The sequence below is a fragment of the Phalacrocorax aristotelis genome, chromosome W (genome assembly GCF_949628215.1).
Source record: "Phalacrocorax aristotelis chromosome W, bGulAri2.1, whole genome shotgun sequence".
NCBI lineage: Eukaryota > Metazoa > Chordata > Aves > Suliformes > Phalacrocoracidae > Phalacrocorax > Phalacrocorax aristotelis.
The window spans coordinates 15,058,890-15,084,973 of NC_134310.1; the positions used below are offsets into that span (position 1 = coordinate 15,058,890).

Genomic DNA, 26,084 nt, shown 5'->3' on the forward strand with positions numbered 1-26,084 from the left:
TATATAAACAGTTTTGGTGTGTTGCATTTCAAAAGCGGCTCACTGCCTTTTAATATTGGAATTAATATTGACCTGCAGTATGTTATTCCCTTTTGTCCTAATCTTGTTGCCTGTTTTTCAACTTAAGTTTCATGCACATCTAAGAGAAATGCTGTACAGCACTATAGGTGGTTAAGATGCTTTTCTTCTGGATTGGTGTATTATTCCCCCTCATCCCCTCACCACAATGATGCAATTCCTCCATCCAAAGGCTCTACAACAGCCCTCTGTAACACGCCCAGTTTCCTCCCCTCACATCAAATACACTCCCACACATCTGAACTGCTAGATGGAAGAGAGATGGCATATGCTGCAGCCTCTTCCTCAATGGGGACATGAGTATCTCCTCTATCCAACAACCAATTTTCACAAACTGTCTTGAGACTTTCACCCCCTGTAAAATATAACTGAAATTAGTTGATACTTTCCAAAATTATTAGATGGAGAAACTTACAGCTAAACAAGTGCCATGATCATTAGGCAGAAAATTAAATAAATCAGTGTTTTGACCAACTGTGCATAACCACATAAAGAGCTTTGGTTATACTGCCCTATTGTACGCATTTGCACAATTACTGGTAATGCGGTTATTTTTGTAATTTTATAGCATTCACTATCCAAAATTTGTTCCGTTTGATTCATTTTACAAGAGGTAATTTATATTGCTCATGCAACATACAGATAAGATATACTCTCTCTAAAGGAAAGTATGCTAACATTATAAAAATTTAAAAATCCCAAAACAATCAATGGAATTTAACATTTTAATTAAGATTATTAACATCTTGCAAAAACACATTGCTTAGAAAGATTAAACACAAAAGTAACTCAAAAAAATAAATGCAGTGTGTCTAATAAATAACTAAGGTGCTTCAAACATGAAAAATTTTATCTATTGATAACTGATTTTAGTTAGCATTTATATTATAAAATTCAGGATTACATAAATTTTTTGATACACGCTATCCTATTTAGCAATCCTAAAAAAATATAGAGCTTCATGATTTTGTGACTACAAAAGTATGATTGGTGTCAGGAGTCCCTGACTCTTTACTTTATGGCATTATTTTTTTTATTATCTTCCAGGGTAGTCATTCCTAATAACATTATAAATAAAGAGAATATCAACAAGCATGTAAAACAGTATCACTAGTCAGTCAAGATATTTCTTTTTCCCAACTGCACACAGTCTGGTGACTAAAGGCTTTTCTTCATATGAACATTATAGTCAGCTAAATTTTTGGAGCACAGTAAACTCAAAGACAGCATAGGAAACAAATTGAGACTACAGCTGGGAAAGCACACACATTCAAAGTTATTAATAAACCCTGAAGCATACAGCAGACAACATTTAGAGATATTGTGTTGGAATTACCGTTAGTCAACTAAGTTCAAATGATGACCAGCTCACCATGAGCAACTGGGGCTAGATTATAACAATCAGGTATCTCAATAGCTAGGGAAATTAGTATATTGGGGTATGGCCTTTGTAGGTTTGGGGAGTGATTCATACAGTTACCCAGGAAAGTGTCCTATGTCATCTTGAACTTCTGCTGCTATTGCTGGTTCTCCTACGTCTGCAGCACAAACGCAATAGAAGTTTCTTAAGCTCGCAAACCATTCTGAAAAGAGGGACGCAGTTCCAAGAAAAGCATTTCTCTAAAGCAGTGTCTCTTTCACCTTACCGATCATCTTCAATATCCTACTCTTGACAGGCTGCAGGTGCCACAAATCTAAACCAAAGCTACCTGGCAATTGCAGCAATTGGTTTGCAAAGCAGCTCACAGGCTATGATTACTTCAGTCAAGCTTAAGCTTCCCAACTTTCAAATTTTCCAAAATTACCAATGCCACAGCATAAACAAATATTCCATCAATAACAATCAGGTGGAGTCTCAAAATTATGATGGCCATGCACAAAACTGCTTGGGGATTTTTAATGTTTGACCTGTCAGTGTTAAACACACTCAGCTCTCCTCCACTGGGTACTGCAGGAATAATTCTACAAGGCATCAAGCCCAGCAGCAAAACAAAGGAATATGGAATAGCTGTTAACAGTGAAAGCATTCTTGTAGAAGTAATAATTAAAGCAAAACAGCTAAATATTTGTGTGGAGAGGACTACCACAAACCAGTTAGTATAAAACAAGTACAATGAAGAACACTACTTTGAAGAAAATATCCTTATACATAGTAATTACCAAACACACTAATCTGATTTTTTTAACAGATTTAACCACCTCGAATCAAGTGGAAATTTTCTTCAAATTAAATAGAGTTCATTCAATGCAATTTAATTTTACAGTAAAATAAAAATAACTGAATTCAAACTAATTCTGAATGAGAATATCAACTCAAATGTTTAATGTAGCTCAACTAAACCACTTTAAACTAATTTCTCCTGTTAATTTACATTAAAAGCCTTAAGTGCCTTTACATAGACAAGGTTTCAGTAATCCCTTTATTTCTAATTACTTGGACAAAGTCAGTCACATATTGAAATAGTTCAGCTGAACACAAATATGTTTGTGATCTAGCTTCAATTTTGGTTTTCCAAGAAATAGGGAAAATTCAGAGTATCACATTGGAAATTTCTATCATAATTTCTGGTATAAACTTATCAATCAGAATAAAAGTGGGTAGAACAAATAAAAGAAAACAGAAGATTCATTATGACATTTCAATATTGATCAATTGTCAATCTAGAGGGAGAACAATGTCAAAACCAAGGCATATCACTGGAGACCAAGTAAAAAATGCAGGTCACAAAGAGATTAGACTGTGGGTGACTGGATTTTATTTTCACTGAAAAGAGCAAAGCAGGACCATAATCCATGCCAAAAAAAAGCCGAGAAACTTTCCCACTGAGGAACTGTGATAGAAGTCTTCACTTCATTTGCAGACTATTTAAAAAACAAAAACAAACAAAAAAACCCACCACAGAACACAGCACTTCTATAACCACTACCTCTTCTTTCCACAACAATTCCAGAAGGCACATGGCCAGAGGAGACAAAAAGCCAAAGAGTTTACAGAACAGTCTATGAGACTTACTGTGATTACCAACCAACCAAGTTATCCTTCACTGCCCTTTTTCCCATCCAAGATGTTTTTTTTAAATTTCATGTCTTTTTATTCTAGTCTGGTTTTGCTCTGTTCCTTTAGGTTTATGTTTCACCAGCTGTCTTTCACAATTCCCAATTATGAGACTGAGATCCAGAGTTAGAAAGCAGCAGCTCAGTTCCTCAGACAGGTGTGCATGTATGTGTATAGAGACTGGGGAAGAAGATGGAAGAACGAGTTTAAATACATGCAATCAGTAACTACAACTGGGATTCCTATCCTCTTACGGAATAGGGCTTCTGCTGACTCAGCAGACAGCACAAAGACAAATGTGTCAAAATGAAGACAGTTAGACTTCCCAAAACTTTTACAAACACAGCTTAAGTAAGGCACAACACACAATCTTGCTTTTTCCTGACCTGCCTTTCTCCTGCCCCAGCTAATCATTTTCCTCATGTCCATGATGTATGTATTAATCCCATTCCCCCATAAAACACAGTCTGCCCACACAGATATTTCTGTAGAGCTCTCCTTTTCAATATACAACACAAGGAACAGCACAAAACAAGTCACTTCAAGTTTGACAGAACTAAAAATTACCAACTACCCTCCACCACATTGAACAATGCCTTTTAGTATCAATGAGGTAGACAGTCCATGGCAACAAACACCAAAGACACTGCATATACTCATTTTCCCTTCTCTCTTCCCTTCCCCTCCCACCGCCTTTGAGAGGGAAGGAAAGAAGGAATAGAGGACTACTAATGTGTGCATGCATCCATGATTTTGCGTATCTCACGGCTTTTCTCCCAAAATCACAGAATGTTTGAGGTGGGAAGTGACCTCTGGACATCATCTTGTCCAACCTCTTGCTCAAGCAGGGACACCAAGATGGGGGGGGGGGACACAAAAAATAATAAAAAAATCCATGTACTCAAACTGACTAAATATTTTAATTTCTTTAGCAATAATCTTTACTTTACATGGCATAACTACCTGAGAATTGTTCTACAACAAAATTAATCCAAAAGACAATTCAGCCATTTAGACAACATATTTTATTAAACTGAGGAAAAAAGTGTTTCCCAAAATCTGAGGTTCCCTATTCCAAAGATAAAAGTGTAAACAAGCCACTAAGAAACGTTATATTAACAAAATTAAAATTTTCAACAATTGCAGAGTATTTTATTTTTTCAACTCCTGCTCTAAAAGTAGGCATTTTCTCAATTTGAAAAATAGTGAGATTTTTAGATTACAAAGGTACCAAGGAAAGCTGCATCTAACATTTCTAATCTTGACACTGACAGTAACAATGCAAAAACTTTCCCTGAAGTTCACCACACTAACCTCTTTACACCAAATAAGTTACAATTAACACATAACCACACGCCAAGAGTACATACAGCTATAAAAGCCATCACAAGGTAAAACAGCATCAGTAATCCAGAAATTGCACTAAATTCTGCGAAGAATTTAAGTTTACTCATTTCCCAAAGTTATTCCATGTCATAGCTTGTACTTTTGGCTTTTATTCCTATTCATGTATTACTTCGATGGAAGACAGAAACTAAGTTACTTGCTTGAAGAGAGTTGACATATACACAGAAAAATCATATTACAAAGAAAAATCCATTTTACTGCAAGAAAGAACAATAACAAAAACAAAGAAAAACCCAACACAACTACTAGAGGCTTTTTAAATGCATCTTGCAAAAAGAAATGGGTAACTCAACATCTCCAACTAGAATGGTCTTTTTAAACAAAATTAGAAGTATTCATAATGACAGAGGCATTTCTTCCTATGTCGTCAGTGGAAGCAACAAAGTCACCACTATTCTATTCACAGGTTCATGGAACTGGAAAAGAGTCAGCTTCCAGCTTTAAATGCCAGTACTCAATACAAGCCACGGGTTTCCTATTTTTTCTTTGACAAATATGCAGACCTTTGGTTAAATAAGCTCTCTGCAACCAGATGAAGTGGATGTACTGGAAACACTCAATCCAAGGATCCAAATTTTCTACTTCCCCAATTAGACTGTAGCTATAGTTTAGAACAACCACTACAGTTATTCAACCAGGATGAAAACCAGGGACAATAAGAAGGGCCTTATGGACAATAAGAAGGGCTTTTTAAATGCATTAATGGCAAAAGGTAGGCCAGAAATAACATTGGCCCATTACTTGATGAGAATGGTCACCTCACAAACAGGGACACAGACAAGGCAGAGATGTTTCGTACTTTCTTCACCTCGGTCTTCGACACCGATGGTCACTGGGCTAGAGAACCATGACTGTGGGAATGATAAATTCCCAGTCAACCCTGAACTCGTGCAGGACTTGCTGCTCCAGCTAGAGCCCTATAAGTCGATAGAGCCTGATGGGATTGATCTGAGGGTATTTCAAGAGCTGGCTGATGTCATAGCGAGTCCTCTCTCAATGATTTTTCAATGCTCTTGGGAATCTGGAGAGGTCCCAGATGACTGGAAGCTGGCAAACTTTGTCCCAATCTTCAAGAAGGGCAACAGGGATGACCCTGGTACCTATAGGCCTGTCAGTCTCACTTCTGTGCCTGGTAAAATTATGGAGACAATTATTCTGGGAGTTATCGAAAAACACCTGAAAGACAATGTAGTCATCGGTCCTAGCCAGCATGGGTTCACAAGGGGAAAGTCCTGCCTAACAAACTTGATTTCCTTCTATGACAAGGTTACCCACCTAGTTGACCAAAGGAAGCCAGTCAATGCGATCTTTTTGGATTTCAGTAAAGCTTTTGATACTGTCTCTCTCAGTATCCTCCTGGGCAAAATGTCCAGCATACAGCTGGATAAACACATAATGCAGTGGGTGAACAATTGGCTGATGGGTCGGGCTCAAAGGATCGTAGTAAATGGGGTTACATCGGGCTGATGGCCTGTCACTAGTGGGGTTCCACAGGGATCCATCTTGGGGCCAGAACTCTTTAATGTCTCCATATATGACTTGGATGCAGGACTGGAAGGAATACTAATTCAGTTTGCTGACAACACAAAATTGGGAGGAGCTGTTGACACTCGCGAGGGCAGAGAGGCCCTGCAGAGGGATCTGGGCAATCACCAACCGTATGAAGTTTAACAAGGGCAAGTGCCGGATTTTACACCTGGGGCCCAGCAACCCTGGTAGATGTACATACAGACTGGGGAATGAGAGGCTGGAGAGCAGCTCTGCAGAGAGGGACCTGGGGGTTCTGGTTGACAGCAAGTTGAACATGAGCCAACAGTGTGCCCTGGCAGCCAAGAGGGCCAAACATGTCCTGGGGTGCATCGAGCACTGTATTGCAGCCAGTTGAGGGAGGGGATTGTCCCCCTCGTTGGTGCAGCCTCACATTGAGTACTGTATGCAGTTTTGGGCGCCACAGTATATTAAGGATATAAAGCTACTAGAGAGTGTCCAGAGGAGGGCGGCCACAAAGTTGGTGAAGGGTTTAGAGGGGATAGCTGTATGAGGAGCGGCTAAAGTCACTTGGTTTGTTCAGCCTGGAGGAGACTGAGGGGAGGCCTCATTGCGGTCTACAGCTTCCTCACAAGGGGAGGAGGAGGGGCAGGCACCGATCTCTCCTCTATGGTGACCAATGACAGGACCTGAGGGAATGGCAGGGAGATGCGCCAGGGGAGGTTTAGGTTGGCTATTAGGAAAAGGTTTTTCACCCAGAGGGTGGTGGAGCACTGGAACAGGCTCCCCGGGGAGGCATCACGGCACCAAGCCTGGCGATATTCAAGAAGCACTTGGATAACGCCCTCAGAGACATGGTGTGCATCTGGGGTTGTCCTGTGCAGGGACAGGAGTTGGACTCAATGATCCTTGTGGGTCCCTTCCAACTCAGGACATTCTACGATTCTATGTATGTCAATCCCCAAAGAATACATCTCCAACCAGCAAAGCCATGCCCTTTCTAATTGGAGGGGGCTGAAGTACTATACTTCAGTTGTGTACTATACTAAATCATCAGTCTGCATTACAATAGTTTAAATACAAAACTTCTATTTCCTTAAACTTTCATTTAATACACCTACAGAGTTTTACTGATGATAAACTACCCTGATTAATACATGATGCAGTACAAATCTGAGCCTTAAACTTAAACATAACATGGCATTACCATTACAAGATGTTATCAATCACTATCTAATCAAAGCTAACTACTTCATCTGCTATTTCTGTTGTACTTTCACCCCGTTTCTCTTCTTTTGGAAAATATGCAACACAGTTTGCAAACTTTGTAACAAACACCAGTAAAAAGGGTAAAACTACAGTGCCTGCAACTTTATTATGAATGGTAAGAGAAATTAAGGGCTCCAACAAGACTGAACCATTTTTAATAAGGTGCACTGTTGGATAAAGACGAAAATCTACCTGTTTCTAAGATTTCTCCTTTTCTGGCAACCCTTCTCCAAGATCACAAAATACAATGCCTTTGAACTGCTGAAGTAACCATTAACGCTCAGCATACAGATTCCCAAGCGAAAGGTTTGCTTCCCAAGCCTTCAAATAACAAAACATTTTGGCCAATTGCTCAATTCTTCCTAAGTAGCTTTTACTGTATGTGACACACCTGAAACTTTTTTGCTGGCTTCAAAGCAATAGTCACAGCTTTTGCAACTGTTTTAGAAATGTATATGGCTGCTGGTAATGATCATCTGGCTTCCCTCAGTTCAATTCAGTCCTCTAGCAGGACTTCGCAAGTGAGTACCTTCTCCCAAGGGAAATTATTGTTGTCCGTCACACAAAACTTAACAGAGCTTGAATGATGATGAAGAGTGCATGCTAGGTTTTTTTTTAAAAAAAAAAAAAACCACCACACAAAGAAAAACACAACCAAAAACACACCACATAGACAAAAACAACTTCTTAAGATACTGTTTCTTAGAATCACCTTTACTAGGCCTCACTTCCTCCTGGAAGGAAGTCCTTCAGAATCACTCCTCACCACAGATTTTGAAACTAGATGGGAAAAGTACCGAGAATTACTATTGCTCTTAAGCTGATTCCAAGTTCTTCATTCAGAAAGCAATTTTGGTATCTAGCCTTCACAAAGCATGTAAAACCTCTTACACAAGTGCTATTTCAGTGTCCAGGATATTATGAGACAGGCAATCTTGGAGAGCTGTTAGCAATCACTCCCATAAAATTTCCATTATGTTTTCCTACCTCTTTTGAAGTAAATTTAGTAAGACCGACCTCACTGCTTATTAACAGATAATGGACAAAATCAGTTTCTAATATTAAAGGAAAGTTGAATTCCATTGCATATCATACAAGAATAAACTCTAGCTAGAAATCAATTTGAGATAATAATTTGAGGAAACTGGAAAAGTTCACACTACGAGTCTCCAAAATGACAATTCCATCTACAGTCATCTAGGGCATAGCTCTACTTTGAAAAGCATTTAGGAGACCTAGCTCATCATCTTTTTTTTTTCCCAAATCAAGAATGACTATACTTACTATATGAGTAAGTACAAAAATTAGAGTATAACCACTTTTAAAGCAGAATTTTCATCAAATGTTAAACTCCAATGAAACATAAAACCAAAGACAAGTCTCAACAGTTCAACAGTAAAGTTTTTTTCAGCATTCTTCATGAGAAACACTTCACAACTTCTCTCAGTATTCATGAGTTAGCAGTACCATCTTTTATAATTGTTTTCCTTTTAGAATTAATACATCTTCTGCTACAGCAAAATTAGACATAAGTCTAAATCCAGTTTCTCCTTATCATGTTTATTCTTTAGAATTAAGTACCAATGCAGACTGCATACGTAAGGATGATAGGATGTGGTCCTTAAGTTCAAAGCACCGTTTTTTAAAAATTACAAAACCTGATACCATGTTCTATATCAAATATTAATAAATCTTCAATTGCTAACCAAAGCCGTGTAACAAATCATATTCCTGACAATGTGGCGTAGACAGCAGGATCCACAAAGTTTTATTTGCGACAGAGGGGGTGCAATACTGGACCTGATGGTCACCAATGCAAGTGAGCTCAATGGTAACGTCAAGATTAGAGGCAGTTTGGGTTGCAGCAATCACACCTTGGTGGAGTTCCCACTCCTGAGGGATATGAAAAAACTGAGGAGTATAGTTAGAACCCTAAATTTTAGAAAAGCAAACTTCCAGCTCTTCAAGGAGTTAGTCAGAAGGACCCCCTGGGAAACAGTCCTCAGGGCAAGGGAACAGAAGAGAGCTGGCAGAACTTTAACGACATGTTCCATAGAGCACACGACCTCTCAGTTTCCAGCTATAAGAAATCAGGCAAGGGAAGAGACCAGCATGGCTGAGTTGAGACATGCTGGTCAAACTGAAGAGCAAGAGGGAACTGCACAGGCAGAAGCAGCAGGGACAGGTATCCTGGGAAGAGTATAGGGACACTGCCCAGTTGTGTAGGGATGGGGTCAGGAGGGCCAAGGCATGGCTGGAGCTGAATTTGGCAAGGGATGCAAAGAATAACAAGAAAGGCTTCTACAGGTACGTCAAGCAGAAAAGGAAGGCTAAAGAAAGCATACCACCACCACCACCCCCCCGATGAACAAGAATGGTGGCCTAGTATCAACAGATGAGGAGAAGGCTGAGGTACTCAACAACTTTTTTGCCTCAGTCTTCACTGGTAACCTCTCTCCTCACCCCTCCTGAGTTGAAGGACCGCAGGATGGAGTCCAGGGGGGTAAAGCCCCTCCCACTGTAAGGGAAGATCAGGTTCATGACCATCTGAGGAACCTAAACATATACCAGTCTATGGGACCTGAGGAGATGCATCTCAGAGTCCTGAGGGAATTGGCTGATGTAGTCGCTAAGCCACTCTCCATGGTATTTGAGAAGACATGGCGGTCAGGTGAAGTCCCTGGGGACTGGAAGAAGGGAAACATTGTGCCCATCTTTAAAAAGGGTAGAGAGGAGGACCTGGGGAACTACCAACCTGTCATCCTCACCTCTGTGCCTGGGAAGATCATGGAACAGATCCTCCTAGAAGCTATGCTAAGGCACATGGAGGACAGGGAGATGATTCAAGACAGCCAGCATGGCTTCACCAAGGGCAAGTCCTGCCTGACCAACCTAGTGGCCTTCTATAATGGAGTGACTGCATCAGTGGACAAGGGAAGAGTTATGGATGTCATCTATCTGGGCTTCTGTAAGGCCTTTGACATGGTCCTCCACAACATCCTTCTCTCTAAATGGGGGAGAGTTGATGGGTGGACTGTTCGGTGGATAAGGAACTGGCTGGATGGCTGCATCCAGAGGGTAGTGGTCAGTGGCTCAATGTCCAAATGGAGACTGGCGACAAGCGGTGTCCTTCAGGGGTCCGTACTGGGACCAGTGCTGTTTAATATCTTCATCAATGACATAGTGGGATCGAGTGCACCCTCAGCAAGTTTGCAGATGACACCAAGCTGAGCGGTGCAGTTGACACGCCAGAAGGATGGGATGTCATCCAGAGAGACCTAGACAAGCTGGAGAGGTGGGCCTCTGTGAACCTCATGGGGTTCAACAAGGCCAAGTACGAGGTCCTGCACCTGGGTTGGGGCAACCCCCAGTCTCAGTATAGGCTGGAGGATGAAGGGATTGAGAGCAGCCCTGCGGAGAAGGACTTGGGGGGTACTGGTGGATGAGAAGCTGGACACGAGCCAGCAATGTGCACTTGCAGCCCAGAAAGCCAACTGTATCCTGGGCTGCATCCAAAGAAGCACAGCCAGCAGGTTGAGGGAGGTGATTCTGCCCCTCTACTCTGCTCTGGTGAGACCCTACCTGGAGTCCTGTATCCAGCTCTGGAGGCCTCAACAGAGGAAGGACATAGAACTGTTGGAGCAGGTCCAGAGGAGGGCCACAAAAATCATCTGAGGACTGGAGCACCTCCCCTATGAAAAAAAGGCTGAGAGAGTTGGGGTTGTTCAGCCTGGAGAAGAGCAGGCTGCAGGGAGACCTTATAGTGGCCTTTCAGTACTTAAAGGGGGACTATAGGAAGGATGGGGACAATCTCTTTAGCAAGGCCTGTTGTGACAGGATAAGGGGTGATGGTTTTAAACTAAAGGAGGGCAGATGTAGACTGGATATAAGGAAAAAATTTTTTACAGTGAGGGTGATGAAGTGCTGGACCGGGTTGTCCAGAGATATTGCGGAGGCCCCATTCCTGTAAAAATTCAAGGTCAGGATGGAGGGAGCTCTGAGCAACCTGATCTTGTTGAACATGTCCCTGCTCATTGCAGGGGGGTTGGACTAGATGATCTCTAAAGGTCCCTTCCAACCCATACTATTATATTATTCTAGTATTGTTATTATAATATGGAGATAGCGATTGAAGATGTACATCCACTATCAGTTTTTTATTTTAATTATTTTTTTATTTAGCTTCAGATTTTAATTTAAATCCTGCTAATTCCTTCCTATGTTCTTCTCTCAAAGGTGTTGCAAGTTAGGTAAAACGGCACGAGAATAAACTGTAAGTGTATGCCATGAGAAAACATGCATTACCTAAACTATATTCAGCTGAAGATTTTTTCTGGCCAACAAGTACAGAGAGAAAACAAGGAGCTCCTTTTCAGAAGCCACTACCATGTCACCACAAACACACTAGCATAGGTCCATGTAAGCCTATTAAAAACGTCTGTACACATGTAAAATAACATCTTTCCTTCCTTGTGCCTGTACTGCACATCACAGCTCTTTAAAACATCAGCATGAGATTGAATGAAAATATTCACATGCACCTGTGTGCTGGTTTTGGCTGAGAAGGGGTTAATTCTCCTCACTGTGGGGGGTCAGCTACCTTTCCAGCTTCCCGTGCTCTGCCGCATGGCAGGGGGCTGGGAGGGGCAGGGCCATGGTGGTGGCGGCTGACCCCGACTGGCCAATGGCAGGTTCATTCCATACCATGTGACACCATGGCCAATATATTAAGGGGGGGCAGGTTGCGGCTGGTGGGTGGCTGCATCGCATGCAGTTTGTTCCCCTCCCTTTCCCCCTCCCTTGGGGCTTTGCGCCTCTCGTTGTTCTCCTTTGCATTGCATTTCTGTTGTTGTTTCTTTTAATTTTAATTATTAAACTGTTCTTATCCCAACCCACGAGCGTTACCCTTCTGATTCTCTCCCCCATCTACCGGTGGGGGAGTGAGCGAGCAACTGTGTGGGGCTGAGCTGCCGGCTAAACCACGACAACCTTCAAAAGTGCTGATTCAGAAACCTTGCTGACTGCAAGTTTTTTGTGGTTTGTTTTTTTTTTTTTTTTAAGTAAGTCTTTATGCAAAGAGACAAGTAAAAAAAAAAATCACAGTAGGTGTCATGCAGGAAAGAAATTGGTCTCCTAAATACAATCTAAGGTGTCTTCAAATGCACATGGCAAGTCTTCTAAAAGAAGAGGAGAATCCATCATAAGGTATAGTGTTCTACTACTCCTGTCGGTTCATCAAGTTCTACTTGACTTCAAAGTCCTCACAATTTATTTTTATTTTTTTGTTGAAGAATGACATGATAATTGCTGACCATAATCCAGAGGCACCCAGGCTCAGTATGTATGCATCCTTTGCTCTATGCAGGGAAGCAACAATGCAAACTTCATCAAGACAGCAAAGTCACATAGAAAAAGAACAAACAGCAAGCAGAAAAACTATCTACAAAGGCTTGCCATAAGGAGGATAGGGGGAGAATTTGTAAAAGCAAAACAGGAATCAAAGCCACTATTTTAAATTTTAACGTCCCTACTTACTCCATCTAAAACAGGTACTTTGGCTTAAATAGAGTTGATATTTAGTTGGTGAACTACTTGTGTTTCTTAATTGTTTAACAAAATTTAACATGTAATCTGAAGGGAAAGAGGTAACCGTAACTTTTAAAGGATAATTTGAGATTAAAAAAAAAAAAACCAACTCAGAAATCCACTGAAATACTTTCCCACAATAAAATGTAATTTGGTAAAAAGCACTGATCACCAACGGTCACTTTAACAGAGCATTGGTTATACTGGCAAACAACAAAACCAAAGATCAAAAACACTCTAGAAAAAGGCAAAGACTTCTGCAGTGTGCATGAGATCTCAGCACACCAAAGACCAAACAAAACCAGAAAGCACTGTGAGAGAAATGCAAAACTCTAACACACAGAAACGCAAGTAAAGATAAAGAATCTCACTGAAGTGTTTGACTAATGATATTGACTCATTTATAATAGTGCCTTTCAAAAAAGGATCTCAGAACTTTTTTCAATTTACAAATTAAAATACAAAATTATTTTGACCCGTGCTCTATGTCAGCTGTTATGTAACAGATACACAATTTCTAACTGCAGATAAATGCAACTTCTCCAGTAATTCTGGTTGGACATACAAGGCGTTTAAAAGTTTCAGGTTAATATTACTATCCTTCTGAACACTGAAACAGAACTAGTAACAATCATGAACAGCCAGGATCTTGGTATAAGATTACTTCTGATACACTGAACCTCTTATCATAGCTTTCCCGTGCAACTGAAATCTTGCTTTTGAAAACCTCTATGAAATGGATGAGAAATCCTTTATTTTTATTATCTACTTAAGTTCAATTTCCCACCAAAGCACCACACTGATTCCGTATCTCATCTGATAAACTATGTCTTATAAGAGGGAAATTAAATGTCTCCTCAGGTTTGATGCTGATCAACTTACAGTAAGCTTCATTCTAGACCCTTCAGGTATCAATTTGCTACCAATTAACAATATGTTAAATCCTTCCATCTTCTGAAGAGATAATCCCCAGGAATCTTCTTTTAATAAATGTCTATCCTAAAAATCACAGCGTTGGCTCCTTCTCTGGGTATGGGTAAAGGAATCAGATATAGTTTAAATGGGTTTAAAAAAAAGTGTCTGTATTAAGCAGTCAAGATAAACAAAAAAAAAAAAAAAGAAAAAAATATAAACACACACCATACCAAACGCCAAGACAAAAAAAACCCAACTATGCATGATTCTCTCACACTTATTTTACACACTACTTACTGGTTACAGTTGGAATTCTGCCTTAGAAAGCTAAACAAATACTGGCCCATGCAAAATTGAAGACTACAATAGTTCTGTGGTTGTACAGTTTCGTTTGGGTTTTGTTTGTTTTTTAAAGCCAACTACTCAGTAATCCATTATTCCATTTTAAATGATAGCTACAGAGCTTCTGGATGCAAAGGATTACACTGTCAACTGCTGGACTGCTGCTTTGTACTGCCTGTATAGATACTGAGACATTTTCTTTTACCTGTGGACACAACTGAATGTTTTACAAATTATTCTGTGTTTTTTTACATTGATCAGCAATACTTTGCTCAATTTGTAAGAGACTACAGAACTGACCAATAACCAGCACAGACTGATAATTTTGTTTTTCTTCTTTACCAGATTACTGAGGACTAAACAAAAAGCAGTCGAACTTTTAGACCCTGTAACACTGGTTCTCATTTGTCCCTCTTAGCTCCTGCAATTGTTGCAACAACTTCTAAATGTCTGTCCCCTCATCTCAATCTGTGTGGACTGAATTTTGTTTCCATGTAGAATCTCCCTCAAGAAATTACTATCATTACCTTGAGACCGTCTGGTTTAGTTTTGTACACACTAATTTTAAAACATTTTAGTAACTTTAAATAAATTTTAAGTAAACCAGTAACAACATTTAAAAACAGTAACTAATATAACATTTAAAAAAATAATTCAAGTAAACTAGATTTAATCCTCTCAACATCTAAACCTATACATACTACATGCATGTTGTGGATGATGACAGCCTATATTTTTCATTCTGATAATTTTAAAAATAAAACATTAATTTTGCTTATTTACTGTTTTAAGACCATAATGCATAGGCTACATATTTTACATATCATGAAGTTTACACTAATGATAACTCACACAGTTCTAACTGCCTGATCACAAGTCAAAAGCAAGGAAACTAATGCAACTCAAGATTTTAAAAGCTGGGAGGAATTTATGCTGAAAAAAATAATGACTAAACTTGCATACTTTGACTACAGAAACATAAGTCATTGGCAATAGAAATTTTCAGTGGGTATCCCAGACAAACTAAAAACTAATGGAAGTAATACTCTAAACTACTTTGATTATATGTATCAGTAAAATACACAACTTACACGTGTGCCATGGTTTTAGCTGGGATAGAGTTAATTTTCTTCACTCTACCTGGTATAGTGCTGTGCTTTGAACTTAGCATGGGAAAAAAAAAAACCTGTTGAGATAACACACAGATGTTTAGGCTGTTGCTGGGTAGCGCTTATACTAGTCAAGGACATGTGCACCCAGCAGAGCATGGGAGGCTAGACAAGAAGCTGGGAGGGGAGGGGGCACAGCTAAGAGAGCGGATTCAAACTGACCAAAGGGATCTTCCATATCATGTAACGTCATGCCCAGTATGCTACCTGGGAGGGGCTGGCCAGGGGAGGGAGGGGGCAATCACGGCTCGGGGACGGGCAGCGTCTGTCGGTGGGTGGTGAGCAGTTGTATCGTTTGTGTTTCCGTGGGTTTTTTTTTTCCTGTTTTCCCTTTCCCTTCCTTTTCCCTTTTATTATATTAACATTATTGTCATTATTATCATAATCATTTATCATCATCATTTTATTGTAATCATTAAACTGTGCTTATCTCAACCCACAAGTTCTTTTGCTCGTCCAATTCTCTTCCCCATCCCACAGGGGTGGGGGGGTGAGTGAGCGGCTGCGTGGTGTTCAGTTGCCAGCTGAGGCTGAACCACGACAGTCTATTTTTGGCGCCCAACATGGGGCACGAAGGGTTTGAGATAATAACAGTTGCTGGTCACATCATTGATTCATCTGCTCTCAGTATTAGTTTGTCCAGTCTTTACCATGCTGATTGTAAAGTACATGTTAAAACTTGCTGTTGGTTTTGTCAGTTTGCTGCTCTGCAGTGATTAGAGATATTTTGCCTAGGAGACTTGTTATTAAAACACTGGCCTTGACTGTTATCGGTTATTTAGGTCTTGCATGGAAGCCATTACTGTACTTCAGCTACCACCTCATGGAGGCAATTAGCAATTATACCTCCTCCTCTGAGAAGTTTTTTTATGGAGGAAATACAGAATGGCACCTTAGCTACCATCTTTTTTTTTTTACTTGTCTCCTCCTTCATTACAACAACTTTTCAGTATCTTGAACATCCTTGTGTAGTTAAGATACATCTGTTGATATTGCTTTGGCAGGTGGTATCAGATCTGTCTAAGGTTAGTAAGCAAGTTAAGAATATAATCCAGAGATCTGTCCCAAGACTCGATAGCTATGGGTGGCAGGGTATATGGGAAAGTATGGGCAAATGCCTAAGACGGTGGGCACCCCCCGTGGTGTGGGACTTCACCCCTGAACAAGTGCAGAATCCTGAAAAATTAGTAGAACATTTGGAGGAAGTATGTTGTCACCCTGGCAATTCCAGAGAGATACAAATCACCGCCATGTGCTGGGGGGGGGGGGGGGGGTCTGGCTTATGCCTATCGAGCCCTATTTAACACTATTCAGTACCCCCAAGGGAAAGAGAAGGGAGCTACTCCAACCCCTGTGACAAGCACTGCGGCCACTCAAACCCCAGTGCCAAGCATTGCAGCTAAACCAGAGGACCAACCTGTGCCAGTATCAGTCACCCCTATACGCAAGAAGAAATCATGGAAGAGAAGGTCAACTGGTTTAGAAAGAGATTACGAGGAACCAGGGACATCAAGAGAAGACGAGGAGGAGGAGGAACCATGTGCAGAAGAAACGGAAACTACCTGATCTCTATCCTTGAGTGAGTTGCGGGATATACGGAAAGATTTTGGGTGTCATTCAGGTGAGCACGTTATCACCTGGCTGCTCCGATGCTGGGATAATGGGGCCAGTAGTTTGGAATTAGAGGGGAAGGAAGCCAAACAACTGGGATCCCTCTCTAGGGAAGGGGGTATTGATAAAGCAATTGGAAAAGGAACACAAGCCCTCAGCCTCTGGAGGCGGCTCCTGTCCGCGGTGAGAGAGAGGTATCCCTTCAAAGAAGATATTGTATTTCGCCTAGGAAAATGGATGACCATGGAGAAAGGCATTCAGCATCTAAGGGAATTAGCCGTGCTTGAGGTGGTTTATGGTGACCTGGACGATCAACGGTCCTCCAAAGATCCAGATGAAGCTGAGTGCACACGACCCATGTGGCGGAAGTTTGTACGGAGCGCACCATCCTCGTATGCAAACTCATTGGCAGTGATGTCCTGGAAAGATGACGAGACACCAACGGTGGCTGAGTTGATTGATAGACTCCGGGAATATGAAGCGAATCTCTCTTCCTCGCTCGTCTCTGCTGTTGAGAAACTGTCCTGAGAGTTCCAGCAACTCAAAGAAGATATGTCCTACTCCCCACCAGTACGGACCAGTATCTCAGCCATTAGGAGTAATCGTCCCTTGGCTCAAGAGAAGGGATACACACGACAGGGCACCCTATGGTTTTACCTGCGTGATCATGGAGAGGACATGAAGAAGTGGGATGGAAAACCTACCTCAGCCTTAGAGGCACGGGTACGTGAGCTGCAAGGGAGAACAATTACTCAGGGGAGTTTCTCCAGGAGAGCTGCTGCTCCGGTTTCCCGTAAGCAATTCTCCAGACAGAGGAGCAGAAGTGCTGATGCCCTGACTGATCTTAACAGAGACACCCGTGATTCATATTTACCGGAAGTGAGTGATGAATACTATGATCAGGACTAGGGGGGCCCTGCCTCCAGCCAGGTGGAGGAAAGGGATAACCGGGCTTACTGGACTGTGTGGATCTGATGGCCTGGCACATCTGACCCACAGGAGTATAGAGCTTTAGTGGACACCGGTGCACAGGGCACCTTAATGCGATCAAACTATATAGGGACAGAACCCATTAGCATTGCTGGAGTGACAGGGGGATCCCAAGAGCTAACTGTATTGGAGGCCGAAGTGAGCCTCACCGGGAATGAGTGGCAAAAGCACCCCATTGTGACTGGCCCAGAGGCTCCGTGCATCCTTGGCATAGACTATCTCAGGAGAGGGTATTTCAAGGACCCAAAAGGTTACAAGTGGGCTTTTGGAGTAGCTGCCTTGGAGACGGAGGAAACTGAACAGCTGTCTACCTTGCCCGGTCTCTCGAAGGACCCTTCTGTTGTGGGGTTGCTGAAGGTCAAAGAACAACAGGTGCCGATCGCCACCACAACAGTGCACCGGCGGCAATATCGCACCAACTGAGACTCTGTGATCCCCATCCATGGGCTCATTTGTCGACTGGAGAGCCAAGGAGTCATCAGTAAAACCCATTCACCCTTTAACAGTCCCATATCGCCAGTCCGGAAGTCTAATGGAGAGTGGAGACTAACAGTAGACTATCGTGGCCTGAATGAAGCCACGTCGCCACTGAGTGCTGCTGTGCCAGACATGCTAGAACTTCAATACGAACTGGAGTCCAAGGCAGCCAAGTGGTATGCCACAATTGATATTGCTAATGCATTCCTCTCAATCCTTCTGGCAGCAGAGTGCAGGCCACAGTTTGCTTTCACATGGAGGGGCATCCAGTACACCTGGAATCGACTGCCCCAGGGGTGGAAACACAGCCCTACCATTTGCCATGGACTGATCCATAATGCTTTGGAACAAGGCGGAGCTCCCGAACACCTACAATACATTGATGACATCATTGTGTGGGGCAATACAGCAGAAGAAGTTTTTGAGAAAGGAAAGGAAATAGTTCAAATCCTCCTGAAAGCTGGTTTCGCCATAAAACAAAGTAAAGTTAAGGGACCTGCACGAGAAATCCAGTTCTTAGGAATAAAATGGCAATATGGTCGTCGTCAGATCCCCATGGATGTGATCAACAAAAAAGCAGCCATGTCTCCACCAACCAGCAAAAAGGAAACACAAGCTTTCTTGGGCGTTGTGGGTTTTTGGAGAATGCATATTCCACACTACAGTCTGATCGTAAGCCCTCTCTATCAAGTGACCCGGAAAAAGAATGATTTCAAAAGTTCTTTTGCTCATCCAATTCTCTTCCCCATCCCACAGGGGTGGGGGGGGGGGTGAGCGAGCGGCTGCGTGGTGTTCAGTTGCCAGCTGAGGCTGAACCACGACAATGTGCTATCCAGATGGTAACATTATTGCAATTTAAATATTCCAAGATAACTAAAAGAAATATTTCAATAATATAGTGCAGCATTATCATGTTGGAAGTGAAAACACAACACAGCATTTCCGATTCTACCTTACATGACAGCTAAAGCAGATTTAAACCACTGATGGCACAGATAACGACAGCGGTGAGCATCTACCAGTGATTCTTGAAGATTTTTAATGTGAGGGGAGCCACTGTTGGAAAATCCAGAGTTTTTTAAGTCAACTATTCTACTCCTCCATTGCACAGTCAACTCATCTGCCAACCTTCACCTTGCAAGTGCCACAAAATTCATTCTTGCTCAAGCTGAGTCTGGGAAGTTTTCAACATCATGAAAACCTGAAGCACTTGCTTTTTGCAACAAATGTTACAACAGAGTAGGAGAGAAAAGCAAGTCAAGGTAGTTTGCCTTATAAATTACCCTTTGCTACCAATGAAAACTGATAGCCACTTCCACAGATATTAAAAAAATATAAATCCATTCTCCCTTACAGTTTTAACATCCACTCAAGAGTTTAATGCAAAAAGCCTCATCAAGATGAGCAGAACTCTGTACATTTAAAAAGTAAGAAGAAAAATTAAAATTAATGTCTTCATAATTCGGGTCAGAAATGTTTCTCCATTATAGACTCAATTTTATTACAGACTAGAAGGGATTTTTTTAGATTTTAGAAAGAAAGCACATGAGAATTTAAAAATTGTATTTCAGCTCTGCAAAACTGTTTCAGCTTGGGGGTGGGGAATTGTTTTGCTATTTAAGTGTATCTCCTGGTAACAAAGTAGCCTAAAATTGCAAGGTTTGCCCTCTCAAACTGGTTTCCCAGTATTGCCAGAACAGTTTTAAACCAATTAATGCTTAAGCCTATAGTCTGAGAATTCTGGCACACTTCATAGAGTCCAAATACTTTGCCAGTGATTGAAAGAAGCAAGGCATTATCATCAGAAGCTCTAGATATGACCTAAGACACTTTCTCTGCTTGTCTCCCTGGTACAGGGAAATACAAAGAACAATACAAGCTGTTCCACATTGTCATGGTTTTGGCTGGGATAGAGTTAATTCTCTTCCTAGCAGCTGACATAGTGCTGTGCTTTGGACTTAGTATGAAAACAATGTTGATAACACACCGATGTTTTAGTTTTTGCTGGGTAGTGCTTGTACTAGTCAAGGACTTTTCTAGCTTCCCATGCTCTGCCGGGTGCACAAGAAGCTGGGAGGGGAGGGGGCACAGCTAAGAGAGTGGATTCAAACTGGCCAAAGGGATATTCCATATCATGTATCATCATGCCCAGTATGTTAACTGGGGGGATTTGGCCAGGGGAAGCAGTGATCACAGCTCGGGGACTGGCAGTGTTGGTCAGCAGGTGGTGAGCAGTTGTATCACTTTTTGGTTTGTTTGGTTTGTTTTCCCCCCTGGGTTTCACCTCTCTCTCGTTATTTTCCTTTTCATTATATTGTTATTACTGTTTTATTTTAATTATTAAACTGTTCTTATCTCAACCCATGAGTTTTCTTACTTTTGCCCTTCTGATTCTCTCCCCATCCCACTGGGGTGGGGGAGGTGAGCAAGCAGCTGTGTGGGGCTCATTTGCTAACTGGGGCTAAAGCACAACAGCTGGCAGCAGAACTAAGGAAAAACTTGTTTCATGCAGCTTTGTATCCTACCTTCACAGTAACTTAAACATCACCCTTTAACCCTTATCTATCCAGATGTACTATATATAGACACACAACATCCTACTCCTAATTCAGTGGTACATGAATGCTGGTTAATGCTATAAAGTGAAGTTATGACTGATTTTATTCTAAGATAACATGGCAGGGGAGGACTAATTAGGGCTTATACCACATTCAGCCAGGACAGTCTTCATGAAGCCTGCAATAACAAATTGTCTTAAAACTTAAGAGTTGCACTCCTCTTCCAGATACAGCTGATACTGGCAGAGACAGTTCAGAATTTGGTACAACTGTGCTTCTTTCTGTAAGAAAGCAAGCTAAGGAATCACATAGCACTCACGATCTTATGAAGCATTTACCAGTAGATAGGGAAATACTACAGAAAGTGACATGACAGTCAGCAAATTGAACATACCAGCAATTTAACTCAGAGTTAGAGGTGACTTATCAAATCCCCGATTCAAAAGAACAGGGCTCACGATGAAATGCTGTTGCAATTTAGCAAGTCATGAAAATGAAGGTGATATAACAGTAACCTAGAATGTTGAAGTAATATAATCAAAGTCTCATTCAACCCCTATTAATTTGTATCTTTACTTCACTGATACAACTGAAACTGCATGAGCTTCTAAATTTTGCTAAACCTAGAAATTTTGTTTTACATCAATTTTATAAACTTCAAGAACTTAAATATTAATCTTTCTATAACTGCCAGACTTAAAAGTTTTTCTTCCAAAGCAGTTCAAAATAATTTCCAACTAATCAAAAAACTTATGGGGGAGGGAAGCATAACAGCAGCAGTTAGTACTTGAAAGTTTTCATGCTTTTTCTACTGTCAGGAACAGAAATTGTCTGAACCACTTCTAGTCAGCAGTACACAAAGTGAGTAATACTATCTGAAACTTTCATTATACTAACACCAAGTAAAGAATAATGATACAGCCAAGTATCATGATGCTATTCACTCTATTTAGTAATTTGTTGGGATAGGGGAATTGGAGAAGTGCCTTCCACTCTCCAGCTGAGGAGCTCTGACCTTGCTGGGGAAGGAAGGGAAGATTCATAGGGCTGCAGTCCAAGGTGGCAATAAAACTTGTATTCTCTGATTTTCATAGAATACAGTTTTCTCTATAACCAATGCATTATTTAGCTCCCAGAATTTGGACTAAAATCATAGTAAATAACGGGGCTCCAAATTGGGCTAGAAAGACCGTGGTTCCTTTTTTGGCTATCAGTTCATTTGCTATGTGATTTTGACCTAGTCAAATTCACCTCTTGGTGCCTCAATTTTTCTTCTGTCTTTATCCCTTTTGTCTACATTTCTTCAAATTTGAAGAGAAAAGGAATGGTACACCTGCTCAAAGCACTTCTGCCATAAGTTAAACAGGAAACAAAACACACAACTCCTCAGCCTCCCTTATCCCCTCCACACGGTTACATTTCTAAAACCTATCAAACATGGTCATTCACAAAAGCATTCACAAACTTCCCCTCTGTGAAGTCATGAGGACAGACTAAAACTGTTTTGGGCTAGAAATGAAACAGACAAGCCTATTCCTTTGAAACAAAGGAATGCACCTTAGCAACAGAAATAGTTTTAGTAAAGAGAACAAATAATAAAATATGCATTTAGAAAGTAAGCTTTCCAAAACAGGTTCTTTACTTTTTTTGTATATCACATAGCACAATATCATTCTCATACCTCAAACAAATAGCTCCTATAGCAGTATGACTACAATCAACATGACCATTTACCATGTTCATTTCAAAGAAAAAGCAACATGCAAAGCAAATATGTTTGCCTTTTCAAGTGTCCACTTACAACCACAGCATCCAATCAGGTTCTTCCTTTCAAGCACACAACTTCTTTAGGTTCTGCATTACACTCCCACAAATCCTTCAATAAAAAGAGTTCAACACTATAAATGTTTGTTTCATTTCCACCTTAAGATATGAAAAACCTTAATCCTATTAGCACCAATGGATTTACATATGAATCATAATGTTCCAACTGAGCGAAGTGAGTGGGACAAATTAATCTCACCTTCTAGTAATAGCAATGACTCTACATTCCCAACAGGAAAAAAAGAACAGAAACTTTAGCTATCAGTGTAAAAATGTGATGTTCAGAATACACTTTAGAAAGTCATCTGAATAAATTAGATAATTTATAAAGTTCCTTTTCAAAGAGAGGTACAGTCTAAAACTAGCAGGAGCTGGAAGTGTAACAGTAATTCCCTGACACTGAATATGGCTAAATGTAGCTGTTGTGTAAAGTAATTTTCAGGTTCTCATAACTTATATTATTTACAGATTTTTATCTTTTTCACATTAAATACATACGACATTATTAAACAATTTATTACACCCTCATCAATAATATCACAAAATTTATTTAAAGCATTTAGTAATTTGATCAACTTTTCTTCCTTAACTAGTTAAGCATTTTGCCTTCATCATTCTTATTGCAAAGTAATTCTAGTATCTCATTCTTTTGCATTTTAGAGCTTCAAATCAATTTCCAAACTAAAATTATTCAGAGTCATCTTATATTCCCTTTTTCTTCCATCATCTTTGCCTGTAAGTCCTTTCCTTTCCAGATGTGAACCCTTCCAGAATATTTAGGGAGCTCATTAGTACCACCCCTCAGCAACCCACTGAAGATGGAGCTTACAGATGCAGTTTACAGATCAGGAGTATCACTTCAAAAAAAAAAAAAAACACCACCAAAACAAAAAAACTACCACAAACAACATAACCCACAAAAAACCAAACAACATGGTCACAACTTTAGAAATGGAACAACGGAGAAGAAAAGCTTGGGAATTGTTGAAGGAATAGGTAAAATATTAGAGTATCACTCTGAGCTAGCTAGACATGAGCCAGCTGTAGCCCAGAAGCCATTTAAACAAATTAGTTCAGACTGCTGCACTGAGAGTTATCCTGAGACTCTCCTCTTAGAAGTTTTCACATAAATTTTCCCAACTATGTTACTAACATCTCTATTTGATAGCACCTGATTTTTTTTTTTCCTGAGCACAAAAGGAACCATGCACAGATGCAATCTCAATGCATATATACACTGTGATACTTTAATATCTTTACACAGACATACCTTTCCTGATGGATTCAAAAACTGCATATGCTTTTTTTCACAGAATCATAGAATGGTTAAGGTTGGGAGGGACCTTTAGAGATCATCTAGTCCAACCCCCCTGCAATGAGCAGGGACATGTTCAACAAGATCAGGTTGCTCAGAGCTCCCTCCATCCTGACCTTGAATTTTTACAGGAATGGGGCCTCCGCAATATCTCTGGACAACCCGGTCCAGCACTTCATCACCCTCACTGTAAAAAATTTTTTCCTTATATCCAGTCTACATCTGCCCTCCTTTAGCTTAAAACCATCACCCCTTGTCCTGTCACAACAGGCCTTGCTAAAGAGATTGTCCCCATCCTTCCTATAGTCCCCCTTTAAGTACTGAAAGGCCACTATAAGGTCTCCCTGCAGCCTGCTCTTCTCCAGGCTGAACAACCCCAACTCTCTCAGCCTTTTTTTCATAGGGGAGGTGCTCCAGTCCTCAGATGATTTTTGTGGCCCTCCTCTGGACCTGCTCCAACAGTTCTATGTCCTTCCTCTGTTGAGGCCTCCAGAGCTGGACACAGGACTCCAGGTAGGGTCTCACCAGAGCAGAGTAGAGGGGCAGAATCACCTCCCTCAACCTGCTGGCTGTGCTTCTTTGGATGCAGCCCAGGATACAGTTGGCTTTCTGGGCTGCAAGTGCACATTGCTGGCTCGTGTCCAGCTTCTCATCCACCAGTACCCCCCAAGTCCTTCTCCGCAGGGCTGCTCTCAATCCCTTCATCCTCCAGCCTATACTGAGACTGGGGGTTGCCCCAACCCAGGTGCAGGACCTCGTACTTGGCCTTGTTGAACCCCATGAGGTTCACAGAGGCCCACCTCTCCAGCTTGTCTAGGTCTCTCTGGATGACATCCCATCCTTCTGGCGTGTCAACTGCACCGCTCAGCTTGGTGTCATCTGCAAACTTGCTGAGGGTGCACTCGATCCCACTATGTCATTGATGAAGATATTAAACAGCACTGGTCCCAGTACGGACCCCTGAAGGACACCGCTTGTCGCCAGTCTCCATTTGGACATTGAGCCACTGACCACTACCCTCTGGATGCAGCCATCCAGCCAGTTCCTTATCCACCGAACAGTCCACCCATCAACTCTCCCCCATTTAGAGAGAAGGATGTTGTGGAGGACCATGTCAAAGGCCTTACAGAAGCCCAGATAGATGACATCCATAACTCTTCCCTTGTCCACTGATGCAGTCACTCCATTATAGAAGGCCACTAGGTTGGTCAGGCAGGACTTGCCCTTGGTGAAGCCATGCTGGCTGTCTTGAATCATCTCCCTGTCCTCCATGTGCCTTAGCATAGCTTCTAGGAGGATCTGTTCCATGATCTTCCCAGGCACAGAGGTGAGGATGACAGGTTGGTAGTTCCCCAGGTCCTCCTCTCTACCCTTTTTAAAGATGGGCACAATGTTTCCCTTCTTCCAGTCCCCAGGGACTTCACCTGACCGCCATGTCTTCTCAAATACCATGGAGAGTGGCTTAGCGACTACATCAGCCAATTCCCTCAGGACTCTGAGATGCATCTCCTCAGGTCCCATAGACTGGTATATGTTTAGGTTCCTCAGATGGTCATGAACCTGTGTGCTGGTTTTTGCTGAGAAGGGGTTAATTCTCCTCACTATGGGGGGTCGGCTACCTTTCCAGCTTCCTGAGCTCTGCCACGTGGTGGGGGGCTGGGAGGGGCAGAGCCATGACTAAGCAACTTAAGAATATCACCCAGAAATCTGCCCCAAGGCTTGATAGTTACAAGTGACAGGGCATGTGTGAGAGCATGGGCAAATACCTAGGGCAGTGGGCACCCCCATTGTTTTGGAGTTTCACCCCCGAACAAGTGCAGAATCCTGAAAAACTAGTAGAATATTTAGAGAAATTATGTTGTTACGCTGGGAACTCCAGAGAGACACAGATAACTGCAACATGCTGGGGCCTGGCCCATGCATAAAGAGCCCTGCTCAAGAGTATTCAGGGCTCCCAAGGGGAAGAGAAGGTCTCTGGATTGAAAGGCAAAGTGACAGGC

General features: G+C 41.5%; 1 protein-coding gene across 5 annotated transcripts in view; it reads right to left on the reverse strand.

Annotated features, from left to right (window-relative positions):
- LOC142049872 (nipped-B-like protein) overlaps positions 1–26,084 on the reverse strand; it is a 172,029-nt gene that overhangs the window by 118,035 nt on the left and 27,910 nt on the right. For 2 of the 5 annotated variants that reach the window (XM_075078012.1, XM_075078008.1), the window contains exon 2: positions 22,747–22,821. The exons of the other annotated variants lie outside the window; for them this stretch is intronic. The gene's annotated coding sequence lies outside the window, so the exon portion shown is untranslated. The remainder of the gene's footprint in view (positions 1–22,746; positions 22,822–26,084) is intronic. 5 annotated transcript variants of the gene reach the window in all.